Below are 21,540 nucleotides of genomic sequence, written 5' to 3'. Positions count from 1 at the left end.
GAGGCCCTTATGGTTGTCCAAAGATTCTGTTCCTTGCAACTTGGCTTGCTGAAGTGACAGACATTTCACATTCTCATAGAGAAACTTCTGGCTTTCAGGATCCCACTCCTTCGACATATAGTACCATGTTCACTCTGGTATAAGTTTTCCTTCCTCTACTAACAATTTTTTTTCCTCCATTCCTACTGATATATGCATTTGTGATTTAGCAAAAGAATTTATGGAACATCTATGAATAATATCAAATTTAATGTGAGATCCAAACATAGAAAAATAACTGATCCAAAGAGACTTACTTGACAATGCAGAACACAACTGGTTTAGCAGTTTAGGCCTTAATTTAGCTACTCAGAAGGCTGAAACCAGCTTGAGGAGGATTCTGATTTCAAGGCCTGCCAAGGCTACAGGGTTCAAGACCAGCCTGGATGACTTGGGGAGCTTAACAAGACCTCTTCTCAAAACTTAAAACTAAGAATTAGCCAAGCATGGTGGCACAACCTTTAATCCCAGCATTCAGGAGGTAGAGGTAGGAGGATCACCGTGAGATTAAGGCCTCCCTAAGAATACAGAGTAAATTCCAGGTCAGCCTGGGCTAGAGTGAGACCCTACCTCAGGAAACAAACAAGCAAAAAAAGAAAAGCAAACAAAAAAGAAACCTAAGAAATTCAGGAAAAAGAATGGGGGCTCTACCTCAGTGGTAGAGCGCTTGCCTAGCATGAAGCCCTTGTGTACTCACAAGTAACTAATAAACAAAACTCAGAATGCTCATTCAAACAATAATTTGAAACTATTCCAAAGTCACATAGTTCTAAGAATTTTTTTAAATCTTAGTGAGGACTTGTATATTTATTCTAGCCAATATGTCACAATGCCTGTTTTAGTCCAGTACTGTCACTACCAAACATATACATCTACATTATCCAAAGCAACACTAATCACTCTCTAAAATAATAATATCAAAAAAATATAGCAATAAGGAAAATGGTCCACTTGCCAATTAATATATAGAAACCAAGGAAAGAAAATAAGTTAGGGATTGTTTAACTCATTTAACAAGCATAGAAACAGGCCTAAGCTTTTGAAGTTCTTTCCTAAAATTATCCAGTAAACTAATATGGAAGCCAAGTAAGTTATAGTGATATTTTACTTTTTTACTGTATTAGAAAATGTTTATCAACTTTTACTTGATAGTCAAATACATATTAAGGACATTTAAGTAGTGGAATTCAAATAGAAGCATAGAAAATAGAAACATTACTAAGGTCATACGTAAATGACACATATGATATTAAATTAAGCTCCCTAAATATCCTGGTACCATTAAAAACAAATCCTAAGAATACTGTCATCCCTATGTCCCCACAGGGAAAGGGTTAATCTCAAGAAAGTAACCAGTTATTCATTTATCTATTTATTTATTCTAGAGAGAGAGGGGCAGATAGAAAGAATGGGCACACCAGGCCTCCAACCCCTGCAAACAGACTGCAGATGCATTCATTATCATGTGCATCTGGTTCTACACGGATACTGAGGAATTGAACCTGAGTTATTTGGCATTAGTTGCTACTTTTCTAGGATCCACAAATCAATAATAGTCTTCAATGTCACAAAATTATGTATATTCCAAAACCATCAGACTACACACCTTAAATGGGTAGACTAATGACATGCATCTTATATCTCACTAAAGGATTTTAAATAAAAATAACATGCTAGGAATAAGGAATGTCTGCTCACATTTGTGATGATATCATTAAAGACAGAGACTTGTCATGAACAACCCTGTTTCTGTTATCCAGTAAAAGTCAAAACTGAATTCTTATAAGAACAGATGAGATAATGGGGTCACTGTGCCATCTTTCTTCTTTTTATGTCATTTTGAGACAATGTTTCCCAGGCTGGCCCCAACCCCATAATTCAACCTCTTGGGTTAATTTGGCAATAGTAGCCATATCTGCATTTGTAGTCACCTCTACAGCAGATAAAAATATGCACAGGAAGGCTAGGGGCACAGTAGATGATACATAGGAAAAACAAATTTGGTATTACTCCATTCTACCCTACACATAAGAGGAAAGGGGAGAGAATTTTGGAAAGTGTTCTTTATCATCTTATAGACTTATAAGCTTTCCTTTTCGAGCATCTGATAAAATTTTAATATTTTGCTTATTTTCATAAAATTTTCCTATGACGTTCTTAGAAACCCAAAGATGACAATGTAATACCATGTTACAGTCCCTAAGACTAGCAGGAGGAGTAAGGAGAAACAACAGTGATATAATGATGAGGTTAACAATAACTGACATTAATGCACATGGTGGATACACAAGGAATGTACTGATTTTTTTTCTATATACATATATATTAATTTGAATCTCTGTACTATCTGCATCTTAAAACAACATATGGAATTATTTCTCCCAATTTTACAGAACAAAGCTCATGAACATTTCATCAAAAGGGATGTGATTCACAGACATTACTACGTCTATTAAGAGCAAAGCATTTTCCATGTACACAAACATCAGTTGCATAGCCTGAGTCCCCTAAAGATGCTGTCTAGTTGAAAACAGTGTCACCTTATAATGGAGTGTTAGGGCTTCAGGAAAGTCCTTGAACCCTAAACCCTAAGCTTTTTTTCTAATTTTAATCAAAGAATTGAATTTTTATAAAAAGACTGAGAAGCATAATTGATAAATTGCATTTATTGAGGGAAGCACCAAGCCAAGGAAAAACACCCACATGGCTAAAGATCACACATGGAAGAACTGGGAAAACCATGGAAAGAAAGTCTAAGAAGTTCCTGCCATGTTGGGAGCTGGAGGGGGTAGAGGAGCCCATGTGGAGAGTAAGAGCTAGAGGGCTTTCCTGGCTGTGTCTAGACCTGGGCTGAGACTATCCAGGCCCAGTGGAGGGAAAAACTCACCCATAGCTGGGCATTTCCAAGTTGTCAGAGAGCCTGCCCTTCACCTACAAAGGTATTTATAATCTACTGGTGGGATGTCTTCCGGCTCAGGTGAACCACAGGGACAGCTGGTTAGGTAGGGATAGAGGCTGTCTCAGGAAGAGACTAGCCCTAACACCAAGTTACAAGGGCTGAACTTGACCAACCACAATGTTTAAATCCTAGAAAAGACCTGCTTCCCTGGAGGGGTCCTGGTTGTTTGTGGAAAAACAGGTCTAGGGAACTAAGCAGGAGAAAAGAAGTCAGATCATCTTTAATTTCTAGCAAGTGCAGGCTTTCCTGCCTTTATCTCACTTCCAAGGTTCCAGTCACTCTAACTGTACCCTCCTCTCAAGCTCATTTATTTGATCTTTATTTTCCTTTTCTAGGATCAGGCATTTAAGTAATTTATTCAACATAAGTTAGTACCACTTGTACTGGATTATACAAGTTATCACAGCTGTAACTTTAAGAATGAATATCCATGAGGTTCCTTGGCAGATGGCTGTAAGTATCTGTGAGCTATAATCCTGATCATGGCAAGAAGTTTTACAGGTAAGACTAAAGAGAAAAGATGCATGAATTTAGTAGGAGTTACTGTGCTCTCTACCTATAGCTATTGGATCTCTTGGCTAACTATCCATTTGTACACTAGACTGTAATGTAACTTTACTCCCAAAGGCAGCACCCACAGTCCTTTTACCAATGGCATGCTCATACTGCCAGCACCCATTTTCTCTGTAAGCACACACATCAAAAAAATGCAATAACCTGGAAATTAACTCTCCTACCCAATGCCAAGTGATTATCCATGAATGCATCATTCGTCATTAGTAATTGACTTAAATAAAAATAACAATGGAAGCTAGAACTGATTTGAGTATGTTGTAAAGCATTGTTCACTGAAGAAGAGTACTCAGCACATAGTGCTCAACAAATGGTGACTACAAACTGACTATCGAGAAAAAGACAGGACAGTGAAGAAGATACTCTTGCAACAGTTCGAAGGTTATTTTTAATGAGACCCCAAAGTACAAATTAAAATAGACAAGAGAGACTGCATTAAACTTAAAATATTTTACACATCAAAGGAAACAACAGAGTGAAAAGGTAACCTGTAGGATGGAGAAAATACTTTCAAAACACATATCTGAAAAGTGGAAAATATCCAAAATATGTAAGGAATTCTTTCAGGTCTATAGCAAAAAATTTATATAGATCAATAGCAAAAAATAATAACTGGATTTTAAAATGAACAAAGTACCTAAAATAGGTATTTGTAGCAGTCAATTTTGTATTGCTTGGACAAACCCCCAACCAACAGCAACTTATATGAAGAAAGAGGTTGATTTCAGGCTTAAAAAAACCTTAGGGGAACACCATTAATGGCTGAAGAAGGTGGCTCATTTCTATAGATCCAAGCAGAGAGATAACATTAATAGCCAGCACCATAAACATCCAGATCTCCAATTGAAGGTCTACTTCCAAATACATCTTAGGTCTGGGCAACAAGATCTGCCCCAAGTGACATACCTCTTTCCTAGTACGGCTCTGCAAACTGGAGACTTGAAATTCAAGCCTGAGTCTATGGGACCATACATTTAAACCACTACATTCTGCCCCTGGCCCTCATAGACTCAACAACCATCTCATAATGCAATCGTTCAGTCCAATTTCAAAGGTCCCCATAAGCATTATCAACTTTAAGACTGTTCTAAGTCCCAAGTTTGCTCTAAGATTTAAGACTGTCTCTTAACTGTGAGTCCTGTAAAATCAAAATAAGTCACATACTTCCAACACATAATAGCATAAAGTAAACATTTCCATTGCTATAAGGCATAACAAGGAGAGACTGGACCAATACAAATCAATGTTGAAGTAAACATCAAAGATATGCAATTCAAGTATGAAATTTACAACAAGTGATGACTGATACCATGAGGACCTGACCTTTTGTACGCCCTACCCAATCAGAGGGACCCACACGAGCCCACTCCGTGGGCCCCACCCAATCAGAGGGACCCACGGCTGGAAAGCCCCTATGACTCTGCATACCTGTGGTTTTAGCCTATATAAGCTGACCAAACCCGTTGCTAGGGGCTCTTCACCCCTCCTGCGAGAGGAATCTGTGTTGAGCCCCGATGCATCGGATTCAATAAACCTCGTGCGGTTTGCATTGAGAGCGTCCTGCGTGAGTGTTCTTGGGGTCGCATAGACAGCCCTGAGCGGGGACCCCTCTGGGGAACCCCACATTTGGTGCGTTGGCCGGGAATCTCTACAAGACCCCAGACCTCATTTAGGACCCCTCAGAGGTAAGAGGCGCCTCCTGTCTTGTCTGTGTACGTCTGTACTTTTATCTCTGTCCTCTGGAAAAATTTTCAATTTCAATTTCAACCGGTTTCAGTATCTGGATGCCTTCCCTTTGGGTGCTCTGATTCAGGGCTGAAGGGCCTGAGGACCACCACCCAGCAATCTGAAGGACGCTCCTGATTGCCCCCAGGAGACAGGTTTTTCTGTCTCCTATCTGAAGAACTCAGATCGAGTTCGCCTCTGTCGGGAAGCATCATCTGGGTCCCGCTCGCCATCTGCTTCAGTTTCATTTTTACTCGAGCAGCGATCGGGCCGCCTTTGTCTCTTTGTTCTCGGTGTTCTCCAGATCCTTTTGTTCTCCTATCTCTTTTATTCCCCTCCTAACATGGGACAGACTATCTCAACCCCTTTGGACTTGACTTTAGCTCACTGGACTGACGTTAAGAGCCGAGCTCATAGTTTACCTGTTGAAATAAAGAAAGGAAAATGGCAAACTCTATGTGAGGGAGAATGGACTATGTTTAATGTTGGATGGCCCCGAGGAGGGACCTTTAACCCAGATCTTATTCAGGCTGTTAAACGGATCATCTTGCAGGAGCCCAGAGGCCACCCCGACCAGATGCCTTACATTTTTACTTGGCAGGATCTTGTCCAAGACCCGCCTTCCTGATTGAAGCCCTGGATTCCTCCCCAGCCCACTAACAGTAGCCCCTTGGGGGCCTCAAAAGTTTTCATTGCAGGACCCCCCTGGGAAGAAAAGAAGATTTACCTGGACATTCAGATGGAGCTCCTCCTCCTGGATTCACCACCACCCTACCTGCCAACCCACACCCCCACAGCTCCTCCTCCTGCCCCCTCACCAGAGGGGGCACAGGGGGGCCCAGCCACGGGGACCCGAAGTAGGCTAGCACTGTCTCCTGATACTACCATTGCCCTACCACTCAGGGCTATAGGACCCCCACCCCCTTTAGGACCAGGGGCCGATCCAACTCAGAGACCTCTGCCACCCCTACAATATTGGCTTTTCTCCTCCGCAGACCTTTATAATTGGAAGGCCAACCACCCTCCCTTCTCAGAGGACCCCTCAAAATTAACTGCACTCATGGAATCCCTAGTTTTCTCCCACCAGCCCACATGGGACGATTGCCAGCAGTTACTCCAGACCCTCTTCACGACCGAGGAGAGGGAACGTATCCTGTTGGAAGCCAGAAAGAACGTCCCTGGTGACGACGGGCGCCCAACGTGGCGGCTCGAGGCATGAACCCCTGCCGGACGGAAAGCCCCCAGCACATGAGCTCCGGAGTGTTCCTGAATGGTCACCGCTTCTCCGCCCAAGAAGACGGCAAGACCTGGTAAGTTCTCCCTCTTCATTCCATCCCATCAAGATGGGCCATTCATTGTCTAAAGAGGCTTCTTTCATAAAGGATTTAAAAGCCTCTCTCAGAGAGTGAGGAATACGGGTAAAGAAAAAGGATCTTATACAGTTTTTTATTTTTGTTGATAAGACATGTCCATGGTTTATGATTGATGGACCTAACATTCATCCCAAGAAATGACAAAGGGTCAGTAAAGAATTAAATCAAAAACTTACTACTGAAGAAATGGCAAAGAGTCAACACCTCTGTCTCCTGCGTGAGATATGTGTCGACCCCAGAGCTCTGGTTTCCTGAATAAAGCCTCATGCTTTTGCAGCAAGTTGGGTCTCCTGTGTGTCTTTGGGTGCGTGCTATCTCGAGACTTGAGTGAAGGTCTCCCTCTGGGGGTCTTTCAATTGAGGACTCGTCCAGGGATTTGCACGTCTACCCCGGACTCCAGAGACCCCCTTGGAGGTAAACAATGTAAATGTCTGCAGCGCTGCTTGTCTGAGTGTTTGTCTGAGTGTTTGAGTGATTTCTGTGATTTCTGTTGCTCTGATCTGTTTTAATTTCGGTTTGGGCAGCTGTTGTTCAGGACTGTGAGGACCTGACAATGGTGGTTGGCAGGACCACAGGCTGCAATCCTGGGGGACGCCCCAGGATCTGAGGAGAGTCAGGGTGGCTGACAGTCTCCTATCTGGTAAAGGAAGATTGTGTATTTCTCCTTCAGGAGAAACCACAGAGGCATCTTCCATCTGAAACTGCACTTGGTTTTCTGTTCTGGACACATCGGAGGTGTCACGGTGTTTGGTTTCTTTTTGTCAGTATCTATTTTGTGTTTGTTTGTGGACTCTTGTTTCTAATTATGGGACAGACTATGACGACCCCCCTGACTCTGACGGTATCTCATTTCTCTGAAGTTAGAAGTAAGGCTCATGACTTATCTGTAAAAATTAAAAAAGGTAAATAACAGACTTTCTGCTCATTTGAGTGGCTGCCAGAAGGAGCATTTGATCTAACCATTATTTCTGCTGTTAAGAATATTGTTTTTCAGAAGGGACCCATTCTCACCCAGATCAACAGCCATACATCCTGGTCTGGGAGAGCCTAATGATGGATCCTCCGGCATGGGTCAAGCCCTGGATCCACCCCCGCCACGGTCAGGCTCCCGAGTCCTGGCAGTGGCCCAACAAGCCACAAGAAAACCAAGCCGAATGGCCACAGACCCCTCGGCTCAGCCCAAAATATATCCTGAAATAGAGGACCCTCCCAAGTGGCCCTCTGCCCCGATTCCATCTCCCACACCTTAGCCCCCTGCTCTCCCCGCTCCAGCTTTGGCTGAGGAAGGAGGAGATGGGCCCACTGCAGGGACTAGAAACTGAAGGACCTGATTCCACCGTATGAGCCTTTGGTCCTCCCCCTGACCCTAGCATGTCTCAGGCCCAAATGAGCAGCCTACCTAGCTCCCAAATGAGATTGATGTGGGATTCCCTCTCACCCGACCTGAATGGAATTACAACTCAGCAGAAGGTAGGGAGCAACTGACAGTCTACCGCCTGTAGGCTCTGATGGCAGGTCTCAGGGGGGCTGCTCGCCGCCCCGCGAATCTGGCTAAGGTAACCTCCCTCTATTTTTTTAGAATGCTTGATGGAGGCTTCCCGGAGATATACTCCTTTTGGCCTTACTTCTCCGGGTCAACAGGCAGCGATAACAATGACATAGATAAGGCAGTCCGCTCCAGACATTAAAAAGAAATTACAACATCTGGAGGGTTTACAAGATCTAGCTTTGACAGACATAATTAAGGAAGCTGAAAGGTTTATCATAAGAGAGAGAGAAAAGAAAAAAGGGAAGCAAAAGAGAGAAAAAAATAATGGGAAAAGGAGACAAGAAAGGAACTTAAATAGGATATTGGCTGCAGGGATAAAAAAAAAAATTTTCAGGCTGAAGTATGTTGGGATAGTTTGCTTGAGCTTTATCAAATCTAAGTCATGGGTAAAACATAAAATTGTTTTATGTTAATAAAAAATTTCTGTGGTGCATGAAATCAATAGTTATCAAGTTTAAGCCAAAATCATTGGTTGTCAAATAATGTTTTTTTCTTTCAAAAAGATTTATCAAGGGTTATATTAATATTTAGCTAGCTGTTTGGGCTCAGAAAAGACCAGATTCTACTCTGTTATATGTAAAGTAACTGTCTCAATTTTGGCATCTTAAGTCCAGTGCTTATAACAAAATTAACCCTTAAGACATATTCCCTACTTTAGGGCACAGCCTCATGCTCAAACAATGGTCCTCATATGAAAAAAAAAATCAAGCTCCATGGTTCTGTTTCCAATGTTCTCTGGGTAATTTGTACCCACACAGGTATCTGAACTAATCAAAGATGTTTTCACACAGGTGCTAAGACCTTATACTGTCTTACTTGTTTTCTAGGTTAAATAAGTTAAGTTTGTAAATCAACTGGTACTGTTTTCAAGACTGGTAACAGGTTCTGCCTATACTTATAAATGTTGGATATTTAAAATGGGAGATGTGCCTACTTTCTATACCTCAGATATATATATGACTTATGCTACCACAGTACAACAAAAATTTTAAAGATAGGACAAAATGATTTTAGAAGCCCTGTGCCATTCTTTAGTTAAGTCTATTTCAGTAATTAAATGTGCTCCATATGTATGTACATCCAAGCTGGTGTAACTTCCTTTCTAAGTGTGTTAATCACCTATGTAGAAGCCAAAGCCAATTGGAATCATCGGAGTAAAAAGTGTCAATATTTTGGCCTATGCTCCCATGTCATGAGGCCACTGGAGATGATGGGACACTTCTACACTGGCCCCCTGGTAAGTCACCTGTCTTCCTGAGCAGGGAGGATATGGAGACCCAAACAAAAGTGGTGTACAATGTAAAACAGGAGAGTCACAATTGAGAAGCAATCAGTCCTCCTGACTTCCCAAAGAAGGGAAAACTACTTGGCCAGCATGGCCCTGACTCATCCTAACAGGCAAAAGACACCAGTAAGCTATGGGGCTACTCCTGTGTCCCTAAAGTCTCTTTGGAGAGCCATTAATGACCTCCAAAATTAATCCTTAATTAACTTTTGGCTATCTACAAGGTCTTAAACACTCAGAGAGAAATGTATAACCAAAGATAAAAAATAGCTCTTTATTATTAAGATTAAATGTTATGTATATGTTTCTGATAACTCTGCTAGCATCTCATCTGTTTTACAAGCCATGTTAAATACTACTGTGCCATTTAATGAACAGTTCTGAAAGAAAATCTCAGCCAGCTCATCCTCAGATGGTCCTGAGATGATCCAAGTCTGTCTACCTGGATTCCCTCGACCTACAAAAAGACCAGTTTGCTGTGTGTTCACTTCTTAGTAACTCCTTACTTTTATTCTTTCTTTCCAAAGTTATCTTTCAAGATTATCTTCCTACACTCTGGGGTACATTAAAATAGTTCCCCTCTCTAGGAGAGATTCTCTAACTGCAACAAGTCTCCACTTCGTGTCCCGTTCAGCAGGAAGTAGTAAATGATCTGATGTCTTCGACCCAGCCCCCTAAAGCAGTTAGAGTGTCTTCTCATGAGAGGGAGAAATAAAAGGGAAATAGACTGTCTATACCATACGTTCCTGTTGTCATAAAGTTTACTTAAAATAAGTTTATTTAAAGTTCCTCAAATAAAATTATAGAGCTTGGTTGAAATGCCATACAGATTAAAAGTTCTAGGACCTCCCTTTTATGAGGGAATTGCCATCCTTACATCTCCTGTGTCTACTAACAGTGCAGAGGGATTATTCTGGCACTCTGCCCCAGAAGGGGGTATTACTCTTGCATCCATTTCTGGCCTCGGACTGTGTCTATTAGGCCCTGATATGCTCCCTCCTCTGACTCTTGAACCGGTATGCAACCAAACTGCTATTATCAATGACTCCTTTATATATACTAAAGCCCCTAGTAACTCCTATCTTGCTTGTTCCACAGGGCTGACTCCCTTTATTGTCAACAAGGACTTTTTACTATTGCGTTGTAGTTATAGTTTTGCTACGATTTTTCATTCATGATTCTGAAAGTTTTATATCTACTATAGATCAAGGCATTGCTTCGCTGGTAACCTCCCAACAGCATTTTTCACAACTCAGTGCCTTAGTGGACAGAGATCTTAACCTCATACATGAGGGGATACAAGATCTCAAAGATTCTTTGGCCTCGCTCTCTGAGGTTGTACTTCAAAACCGGAGAGGGCTAGATTTGGTGTTCTTAAAGGAAGGGGGACTCTGTGTAGCCCTCAAAGAAGAATGTTGTTTTACTTAGATAAGACTGGGCTAATACAAAATAGCCTTGATAAAGTTAAAAAAAAAATCTAGAGGATAGAAAGAGGACTCGAGAACAACAAGAATCTTGGTATAAAAGTTGGTTTTCCACATCTCCCTGGCTAACTACTTTGCTTCCCAGTCTTTTAGGCCCTTTTGTTGGATTCCTTTTGCTTATCTCCTTTGGCCCCTGGGCCTTCAGACACCTAACCAGTTTCATTAAGAGTCAGGTAGATTCTGCAATCAAGCCGGTTACTACCATTGCCTCGCACAGAAGAAACATCTGCCGCTGACCTGCCAAAAGAACAAGACAACCCCCATCTCGACCCTTAGACTTTACCTCCCTGCAAAAACCCACCCTGGGGTGGAAATTTTGGTCCCGCCCCTCCGAATAATATAACTACCCTTATAATGGGGTTGGGTGTTGCAGGAGCAGGCACCGGCATAGCTTCCCTTGTCACCTCCAACCAACAGTACGCTCAGCTCAGCTTAGCAATAGACAAGGATCTACAAGAGTTACAGTCAGGAATGCAGAACCTAAAGGACTCAGTTTCTTCACTTTCAGAGGTTGTGTTACAGAATAGAAGAGGCCTAGATTTATTATTTTTACAACAGGGGGGACTCTGTGCAGCTCTAAAAGAAGAGTGCTTCTATGCAGACAAGACTGGATTAGTAGAAAACAGCTTGCAGAAAGTACGAGGAAGCCTAGAACAACACAAACAGGAGAGACAACAGAACCAGTCTTGGTATGAATCTTGGTTCACCAGGTCCCCCTGGATGACTACTTTGATCTCCACCTTGCTAGGGCCACTTATCATCTTAATTCTCCTCCTCACCTTTGGTCCATGCATAATAAATAGATTAGTTACCTTTATTAGAGAAAGGATCAGCACCGTCCAAGTCATGATACTTAAACAACAGTACCAGTCTCTTGCAGAAACTGAAATTCCATGATTGGAATTATGACAAAGAAAAGGGGGAAATGAAAGGATAAAAGTTGCCTTATTTCTGCTGCCCTGTTTTCTAGCTGCTCTGCTAACCTGCCTTTTTAAGCTTCTGTAATATGGCTTGCTTGCTGCTGCACTGAATCACAGAACTGCCATTTTGCAACTGTCTCCATTTTGTAAAAAGTATACCATGAGGACCTGACCTTTTGTACGCCCTACCCAATCAGAGGGACCCACACGAGCCCACCCCGTGGGCCCCACCCAATCAGAGGGACCCACGGCTGGAAAGCCCCTATGACTCTGCATACCTGTGGTTTTAGCCTATATAAGCTGACCAAACCCGTTGCTAGGGGCTCTTCACCCCTCCTGCGAGAGGAATCTGTGTTGAGCCCCAATGCATCGGATTCAATAAACCTCGTGCGGTTTGCATTGAGAGCGTCCTGCGTGAGTGTTCTTGGGGTCGCGTAGACAGCCCTGAGCGGGGACCCCTCTGGGGAACCCCACAATGACACGCTCTTGATTTTATAATTCCACCCCTCCAGCTGGCTGAGTAGCCCAGAAAAATGTTATCCCAAGCGAACAGCACTCCATGGTAGCCATTGTACAGTTTGGGTATATTTAAGACATCTTTACGTGTCTACTGCAAACCATGGTCCATCTTCACAGCTCCATGCAATGGTGTTTTTTGGTCTCCAGTACAAGGATTCTAGCAAACCTGTTTCACATGCTACACCTCAGCAGTGGCTCCTGATTCAATTTCAGTCAGTGGTCTCATTGGTCTCTACACAGTGACCTAACCGTGCTTCACATGCTGCCTCTCAATAGCTGCTCCTGCTACCATGTGCGCATCATGATATGCTTTCATGTATTTTTCATGTTTCCAAAATCATTACCAGGTGATCAGTGGCACAGCCAATTTGTAAATCCAGGGGGAAATAAATCTTGACCTTGAAGAGCAGCACAGTCCTTTAGAATTCTTCCTGTAAGTCCCCTCCTTGCAAGGAATTTGCATTCCTAGTCATTGAGCCTGCCCTGGTGGATCTCACCCTCAGGCATCTTTCCGGATGTCCTGATGCAAAGTTGCTGGCCCACCCTTAATGGTGATAATCAAATTACAATTGTAGCATTTAGTAACCTAAACCCAGGCTCTGTGCCAGAAATTTTATCTTCAGTATTACTTGGATTTTTCCTGTGATAAATCATAAATCTTTCATATCTTTCTATACCTTTTACCAAGCATACCAGTCCATTACTTTTAAATTCAACCTTGATCAAACTCTTTGGACATGGGCAGAATAATGTAGAGCAAATACACAGCACATTGACAATAGTTGATGATACTATATGTCTGAAAATGGTTAAGAGGCCAGATCATAAATATTTTCACTGCACAAGAGAAAAGAACATGTTTGCTATTAAGGTGATAGGTAGGTATCACCTTCATTACATTGATTGCAATTATCATTTACAGTGTATACATATATCAAGATGTCCAGTTATGGGGCTGGGGTGGTGACTCAGTGTACAACTATCCTGCAAGCATGAGTACCTAAGTTTGGAATGCTGGCCACCCATGTAAAAAGTTAAATGGGGGCTGGAGAGATGGCTTAGTGGTTAAGGTGTTTGCCTGCAAAGCCAAAGGATCCTGATTCAATTCTCCAGGAGCCACATAAGCCAGATGCAAAAGGAAGTGCATGCGTCTGGAGTTCATTTGCAATGGCTGGAGGCCCTGGCACACCCGTTATCTTCCTTTGTCTCTCTTTCTCTCTCTCCCTCTTTCTCTTTCTCAAATAAATAAGTAAAATATATATATATATTTTTAAAAAGTCAAATGGGCCAGGTGTGATTGCACATGCCTTTAATCCAAGCACATAAGAAGCAAAGGTTAGAGGATCACTGAGTTCAAGGCGAGCCTGAGACTACATAGTGAATTCCAGGTCAGACTGGGTTAGATTGAGACCCTAAGTTGTAAAAATAAACAAGCAGCAACAATAAAAAAATAAAAATCAGAAAAAGGTCAAATGCTACAATGGATTTCTGTAATCCTAGAAGACCTAAAGGCAAGAAGGGAAAGGAGACAGGAGAATCTGCCTGAAGCTGGGGGTGGAGGGAGGAGCCAACCTGGCAAAGGCAAGAGTTAAACATGAGAGCCTGCCTCAAAGGAGGGGGAAAGTGAGCACCAACCCCTGAAAGTTGTCCTATGACCTCCACACACATGCTGCGGAGCATACCCATATCACACACATGAATACACACACAACACACCCCATTCACACACACACAAAACACAAGCCAAAAACAAATCCAATTGTGCAATTTAAATATATACAATTCCTATTCATCAATTGTACTTCAGTAAAGCTGACAAAAGAGTCTTATGGTTTTAAAGCTTTTCAGGAAATAAGTTGATAAGCAGGTTCATTCATGGTCTAGATTTCCTGAGGCCTTGGATTGTCTGAACCCCAGCTGCCAGTTTCTTGGCACAGGTGCACGTCTGAGGTCCTCAATGGGCTGAGTTGGCAGCTTGGGAACAGCCAGCTGCCAGCCTTCTGCTCTCCCTGGAGTGGGAGGAAGTTGGTTCCTGTGTGACAATTCATTAAATCCTGACTAGGTGGGCACTTTTAACATATTTTCCAGTGTCACAGTCTTGTTGGCACAGTTCATAACTGAACTGCAGCCAGCCTCAGGGAACAGGAAACCACCTTCAGCTGAGGCCAAAGCACTTGTTCTTTATCCAAATGTAGTCACCCAGGTAGGGGTCTCAATGGGAGATCGGCCCTTCATTCTCAAAGCATCAATTGTTTCCACTTACCTCCCCTTTGCAAGTTCCGGAAGACAGGCAATAGGATTTGAGGCAAGATAAATGCTGCCTCAACATATGCTTATCTGGAAGGCACACTCTGAGTATTGTCTGCGAGCACAAAGCACCTTTCAGAGTTACCTTGTAAAGTTCTGCTTGTAGGGAGATCGTGTTTTAGAGTTAGGTGCCTCCCTATCCCCAGTCCAAAGTGTCAGGGAGATTGAACAGCAATCCAGATAATCTTATCAACCCAGATATTCAGACTTTGGTTTTACTCCCTTTAAGAGAGGTAGCCATATAAATTGCCAGCTGGTTCAGTTCACTTCCACAGAGAATAGTGGACTGACATCCATTGAGCCTTAATTGTGTGCTAAATAGTGTCTGAGGGACTCAATCAGCACCTCTAAATCTCATATGAAGTCTCTTATTTTTACTATTTCTTTTTAAAGGAAAAGGAACCTAAAGTTTAATGAAGTTACTAACTTAATTAAGGTCACAGAGCAAAGACATCATGTAAAGTGTGTTTGTGATACTAGAGACTCATGTGGTAAAAAAAAAAAAAAAAATTTGTTTGTTTGCTTGTTAAGTGGCACTGGATTGATTAAGCAAAGGTCTTGCATATGCTAGGCAAGCATTCTACCACCAAGTCTAATCCTCACTCCTAGATTGTACAGACTGGTTTGAAACCCACTCTGTAGCCCAGGCAGACCTTGAACTTGCCATCTTCTTGTCTCAGCCTCTCTGGTAGCTAGGATAGAGGCCTTTTCCTCCATGCATGGCCAAAATCATCTTTGTACGTACTGTTATGCCCAGTTCGCAGCACCCCCAGTGACCACCAAGGAGAACCAAACATGTATGCAAGGGCAAGGAGCTTTATTTTCGGGCTTAAGCTCGGTCTCTTGACTTCACCAATGCAATGGGTCCATACAAGAGCCCTGAGCAGCGGGGGGTAGGTTTTTTTATCGGGATTTGAACAAAGAAGTAGGGAATGGGTACATGATTGGTTGATTTCTTAGGACATTGGTGGCAAGGTTGGCAGGCAGGAGAGGAGCTAGGTAACTAAGCAACAAGCCGTAAATAACATTTGTATGTATTTCAATTGGCCCAGACAGGGAGGTAGGAGGGACAAGTCTTTGGCCAGTCTCAGGTGTCCTGGGCAGGGTGCAGGGCAGCTGCCCCTTAGTTTCTTTGTTGAAGCTGAGACTTGTAACTTAGGCCTAACCAGGGCAGCACTCTACTGAAGCCTGTCATGGCATCATTTAGTCTCTGGGTCCTTCACTACCTGAGAAAATGAGGAGGGTTGGAGAGGTAACTCAGTGGTTAAAAACACTTACAGCAAAGGTGGGTTAGGGAGAGGGGAGGGGAGGGGAGGGGAGGGGAGGGGAGGGGAGGGGAGGGGAGGGGAGGGGAGGGGAGGGGAGGGGAGGGGAGGGGAGGGGAGGGGAGGGGAGGGGAGGGGAGGGGAGGGGAGGGGAGGGGAGGGGAGGGGAGGGGAGGGGAGGGGAGGGGGAGGGGAGGGGAGGGGAGGGGAGGGGAGGGGAGGGGAGGGGAGGGGAGGGGAGGGGAGGGGAGGGGAGGGGAGGGAAGGGAAGGGAAGGGAAGGGAAGGGAAGGGAAGGGAAGGGAAGGGAAGGGAAGGGAAGGGAAGGGAAGGGAAGGGAAGGGAAGGGAAGGGAAGGGAAGGGAAGGGAAGGGAAGGGAAGGGAAGGGAAGGGAAGGGAAGGGAAGGGAAGGGAAGGGAAGGGAAGGGAAGGGAAGGGAAGAGAAGAGAAGAGAAGAGAAGAGAAGAGAAGAGAAGAGAAGAGAAGAGAAGAGAAGAGAAGAGAAGAGAAATTAAGGACATGAGGAATTAATTTTCTAAAAAACAAATCAGGAGTGGGGATGTGGTTCAGTAGTTAATGTTGCTTGCTTATGAAACCTGATGGCAGGCTGGAGAGATGGCTTAGTGGTTAAGTGCTTGCCTATGAAGCCTAAGGACTCCAGTTTGAGGCTTGATTCCCTAGGACCCACGTTAGCCAGATATACAAGGGGGCGCACACATCTGGAGTTCATTTGCAGTGGCTGGAGGCCTTGGTGCACCTATTCTCTCTCTCTGTCTATCTGCCTCTTCCTCTCTCTGTCTGTTGCTCTCAAATAAATAAGTAAAGAAACAAACAAACAAAGAAAAAACCTGATGGCCTAGGTTTTATTCACCAGTACCCACCACACATAATGTTAGATTCACAAAATGGTGCATGTATATAGAGTTTGTAGTGTCAGGAAGCCATGGCTTTCGCATGAGCACACTCTCTCTCTTCCTCTCTCTCTCTCTCTCTTCCCCCCTCCCTCAAATAAGTAATTAGAAATGTTTTTAAAATAAGAAGCAAAATGGAAGTTTTATCATTGAAAAGTATATTGGCAATAACAAAGTCTGTGCCTGAGTTTAGTGGAAAAATAATCCCACAAAGGAGTGGCATAGTGAAGTTGAAGGTAGATCAATACAAAGAATTCAGTTTGAGGGCTGGGGAGATGGCTAAGCGGTTAACATATTTGCCTGCAAAGCCAAAGGACCCCAGTTTGATTCCCCAGGACCCACATACACCAGATGCACAAGGGAACACAAGCGTGTGAAGTTTGTTTACAGTGGCTAGAGGCCTTAGCACACCCATTCTCTCTCCCCTCCATCTCTCAAATAAATAAATAAAAATTAAAATATAACATATTTTTTAAAAAAGAATTCAGTTTGAAAAGAGAAGGATAAATAACTGAATAAAAGAAATGAGTTAGGCTGCCCACCTCTGCTGCCCTGCATAGGGACATCCAAGTTGACCACACTCCCCAGCTCTGGGCACGGAATAGGCCACACAGGGTCCAGATGACTGCCCCCTTGCCTATTCATTTGGGGGCATGACTGCCGCCTGTGCATGCCCTGCTGCAGACTTGTGGAACTCACACACAAGGAGTCTGCTCAGCTTCCAGTGTGTCCAGAACAAACTTGTGGATATCTGGCCCATGTCCACCCAGATCAAGGCTGGCTAGGCCACTCAACACAGGTCTTGCAAGAGCCACTATTTCTGTATTCTCAGCAAGAAAAAAGGCCTACCTACAAATGGGGACCCCAAAAGCAAACAAACACAAGAAATCAAGGCAAGAGATCCCTACCAAAAATGTCTCCCATTACAGAAGTCTCCAATGAAAATGAGTTAGAGGAAATGCCAGACAAAGAATTCCAAAATGCATTTGTGATAAGCATATTCAAGACACTTAATGAGGCCATGAACAAACTGTTGAATGAAATAGGAGAAAAACAAGGAAAAGAACACAATAGGTAAATGAATAAAATGGAAAAGAGTTTAAAAAAAAAAGAAAATCTCAATAGACAGCTGGATGAAAATAAACAAAAGAGGGCTGGAGAGATGGCTTAGTAGTTAAGGCAATTGCCTGCAAAGACTAGGGACCCAGGTTTGATTCCCCAGTACCCATATAAGCCAGATGCACTAGGTGGCCCATATGTTTGGAGTTCACTTGCAGTTGTTGGAGGCCCTAGCACACCCATTCTCTTTTCTTCTCTCTGTGTGTCTTTTTCACTTTCTCTCAAATAAATAAAATAAAATAAATATTTTGAAAACAAACAAAAGAACACAATGGACTCATGATCAAATGCAGGAGTGACTTACAAGCAAAACAAGAAAGTCAAACCAGTGATAGAAATGCTGAAGAAACAAGTAATGGAAAAACAAAAATGAAATAACTCTTTTACAAGGCACCCAAGAAAGCCTCACCACCAGAACAGCAAGATCTTATTTCTTAAGACACCACAGGCTATGGTTGTAGGACACTGAGATGGTTGCTGGAATTGAGATGGTAGTCAGCTTCCTGCTGGCTAGCCCTCATAATGCTGGAAAGTGCTATGGGAGCTTCTGGGAAGAGGGGGTAAAGGTCACCAACAGTGTAAGTAGTGGCTTCTGCAAGCTACAAAATTAGCCACGTAAAATGTTCATAGTCATGCAATAGTGTCTCATCGGTTATAAGGGCCACCAACTGGTCTCTGACTGGGCATGTGGCCCACTCAGTGGGAGGAAATTCATGGCTGGTGCTGAGAACCACATCAGAAGCCTATGATTTGGAAGGTTGTAGACCCTAAAGGGAAGCTTCCACTGCTCTTTGGATAAAAGGAAAGGTTATGCCCATCAAAAAGGCTTCAAAATATCTATGCCTGTCCCCTGTGATACATGCTGCTCTCACTCTTAGTTAGAGAATATACTTTCCATAGATTCCGGGATACCAGAGAGATCTAAGACTCATGATAATGACAAGAAAAGAAGCCACCTGCCTAGGATGAGATGAGTAATCTCTGTTATATGTACTAGGAAGTAGGGATGGAGTAAATATGAGTGCTGCTCTCACTGATAGCATAGAAACCTACTCCAGGGAGATGGAAATAGACACAAAGGAGACCTAAAACTCAGCATGGCAGAAAGTTAGTGGCTGTCAAAAGCTCAACACTAAGTGGGACTTTAACATGCCCTCCAAGGCTCAGGGGACATTGGGGAAATGGGGGGGGGGAATATAAAATCCATGGGTGGGAAGGTGAACTCTGAACTACTGCCCCCCTCACAGAGACTGAGTGGTGCATTCATGACCCCTCAGTCATTATTTATAACTGCACAGAGGAGGGAACACAGAGGAATAGGGGCAAGAAGAGAGGGGACATAAGAGTATAACCAAGTTGCAATATTTTCATATCTTAAAATTCTCAATAAAATGGTTTAAACCAAAATCACAGAAATATTCAATTATTTACATGTTCAAATTTAAAGTGTTAAAATTTAAATATATCACTTCAAATATGTATGTTTTATATAAACCTCATGGCAGCCACAGTGCAAACATCCTTAGTAAATGTTGTCAACAAAATAGAGATGATTCGAAACATACTATTATGAAAAAGCATCAAGCTATAAGTAAAGATACCAGGAAAAAAGAAAAGTAATGTAGGTGCACATATGTTTATAAATGGCAGTTGTAAGTCCTTATCAAATCATAATCATTTAAATGTTAATAATGTTAATGGATTAAGTTATTCATTCAGAAGACAGAGTACCTGAATGGATTTATTAAAATATAGCTCCATGCTACCTGTACAAATCTCACATCACTTTAAAAAATTCATACAGACTGGAAGTGAAAGGATAGAAAAAGATAACTCATGCAAGTGAAAAATGAAAAAATAAGCAGGGGTAGCATCACGAAAAGTAGTGTCTAGAGTCACGGCTAGAAACGGCAGCAGACAAGAAACTCCATTCAAACTCTGTAATTAGACCTTGTTCTCTTGTTTCAGTCAGATTTGTGTCATTGGCAGAAAACACCTGATCAAGAGCAGCTTGTGGGAGGAAAAAGTTTATTTTGCCTTATAGTCTTGAGGAGATGCTACATGATAGCAGGGGAAACAATGGCATGAGCAGAGGGTGAAACATCACCTCCTGGCCCACATCAGGTGGACAATAGCAGCAGCAGAGTATGCCAAACACAAGCAAGGGAAAGCTAGTTATAATACTCATAATCTCACTGCCAACAGAACATTGCCTCCAGGAAGTTCCAATACCCAAATTGCCACCAAATGGGAACTCAAGCATCCAGAACACATAAGCTCATGGGGGATACATGAATCAAACCACCGTACTCTGCTTAAGTTTTAGTCCTCCTTTATTCAACATTTACTGATAATTTAATAGACCTTCTGTCTCTTTTTGTATTCATGTTAGCCCTCTTTTTGTCTTTTATTTTTCTTCACCCCTTCTTTCTCTACTGTCTTCTTTTTCATTTTCCTTTTGATAGGCTGGCCCAAAGAATATAAACTATCCTGATTTAGGGAGTCTCCCTCTCTTAGTCTCTTGAGAGCTAGAATAGGTTGAGGTTATCTGGTTTTATTACCTCTCTCACTTTTGATTCTACCTTCAGCCAGAGTTTTCCCATTTTCTAGTCTTACCACCATGGTTCCACATTCTATCTTCTTTTTTCTGCTATCATCCCAACACTAATCACTAGTTTTATTCTACTTTTTGCCTTTCACTTATACCAACAATAATTAACATCTACATTGTACAAAGGAGTATCAGTTTACCTTTACTTCTTAAAGTAATTGAGGTCGAAGGGGTGGTTGTTTCTTATTTGACTATTACTGTATTTTTATAGGGAGCCTATCCTTTGCAGTTAGTAGTGTTCTATTTTAGGATAGGATAGCAGGTGGAGATTGGTGCCCCAAATGCCAGGACTAAGGGTCTCACTATTGATGCAGACCTTCAGTCTAGTTTAGAAACCACCTCAACCCAACCACTCAACCCAATCATTGTAAGCATTTCCACTATAAGAATAAGGGCTTTAAACACACACACACACACACACACACACACACACACACACACACACTGACTTAATCTCAGATGTGCAAGTTCCAAAGAAAAAACACAAGTATTATGAAAAAGTAAACAAGCATGACTTCTTCAAAAACTCTTAGTCCCATAGTAGTAGCCTCAGTGAGAATGAAATCAATTAAATGACGAAGTTCAAAAGAATTTTAAAAATAACAGAGAAGATACAAATCAACGCTTGAATGAATTCCAGAAATACAAAGACCTAAGATAAACAAGGATTACATAGGATACCTATAATTACAGAGGTTTGGGAGCTGAAGGAGGGAGGGATCATGAGTTCAAAGCCAGAATGAGCTATATAGTGAGTGTGAAGTCAATCTGGCCTACAAAGAGAGACCCTGTTTCAAAACATAAACTATCAGAAAGGAGTTACAAGAAACATAAGAACTGACCATGAGCTATTACAGGCCAAAAACCTGTATAATCTAAAAGAAGTAGATAAATTCCTAGA

This window comes from Jaculus jaculus, chromosome 1, assembly GCF_020740685.1.
Source record: "Jaculus jaculus isolate mJacJac1 chromosome 1, mJacJac1.mat.Y.cur, whole genome shotgun sequence".
In the NCBI taxonomy this organism is placed as follows: domain Eukaryota; kingdom Metazoa; phylum Chordata; class Mammalia; order Rodentia; family Dipodidae; genus Jaculus; species Jaculus jaculus.
Note: the sequence above shows the minus strand (reverse complement) of the source record.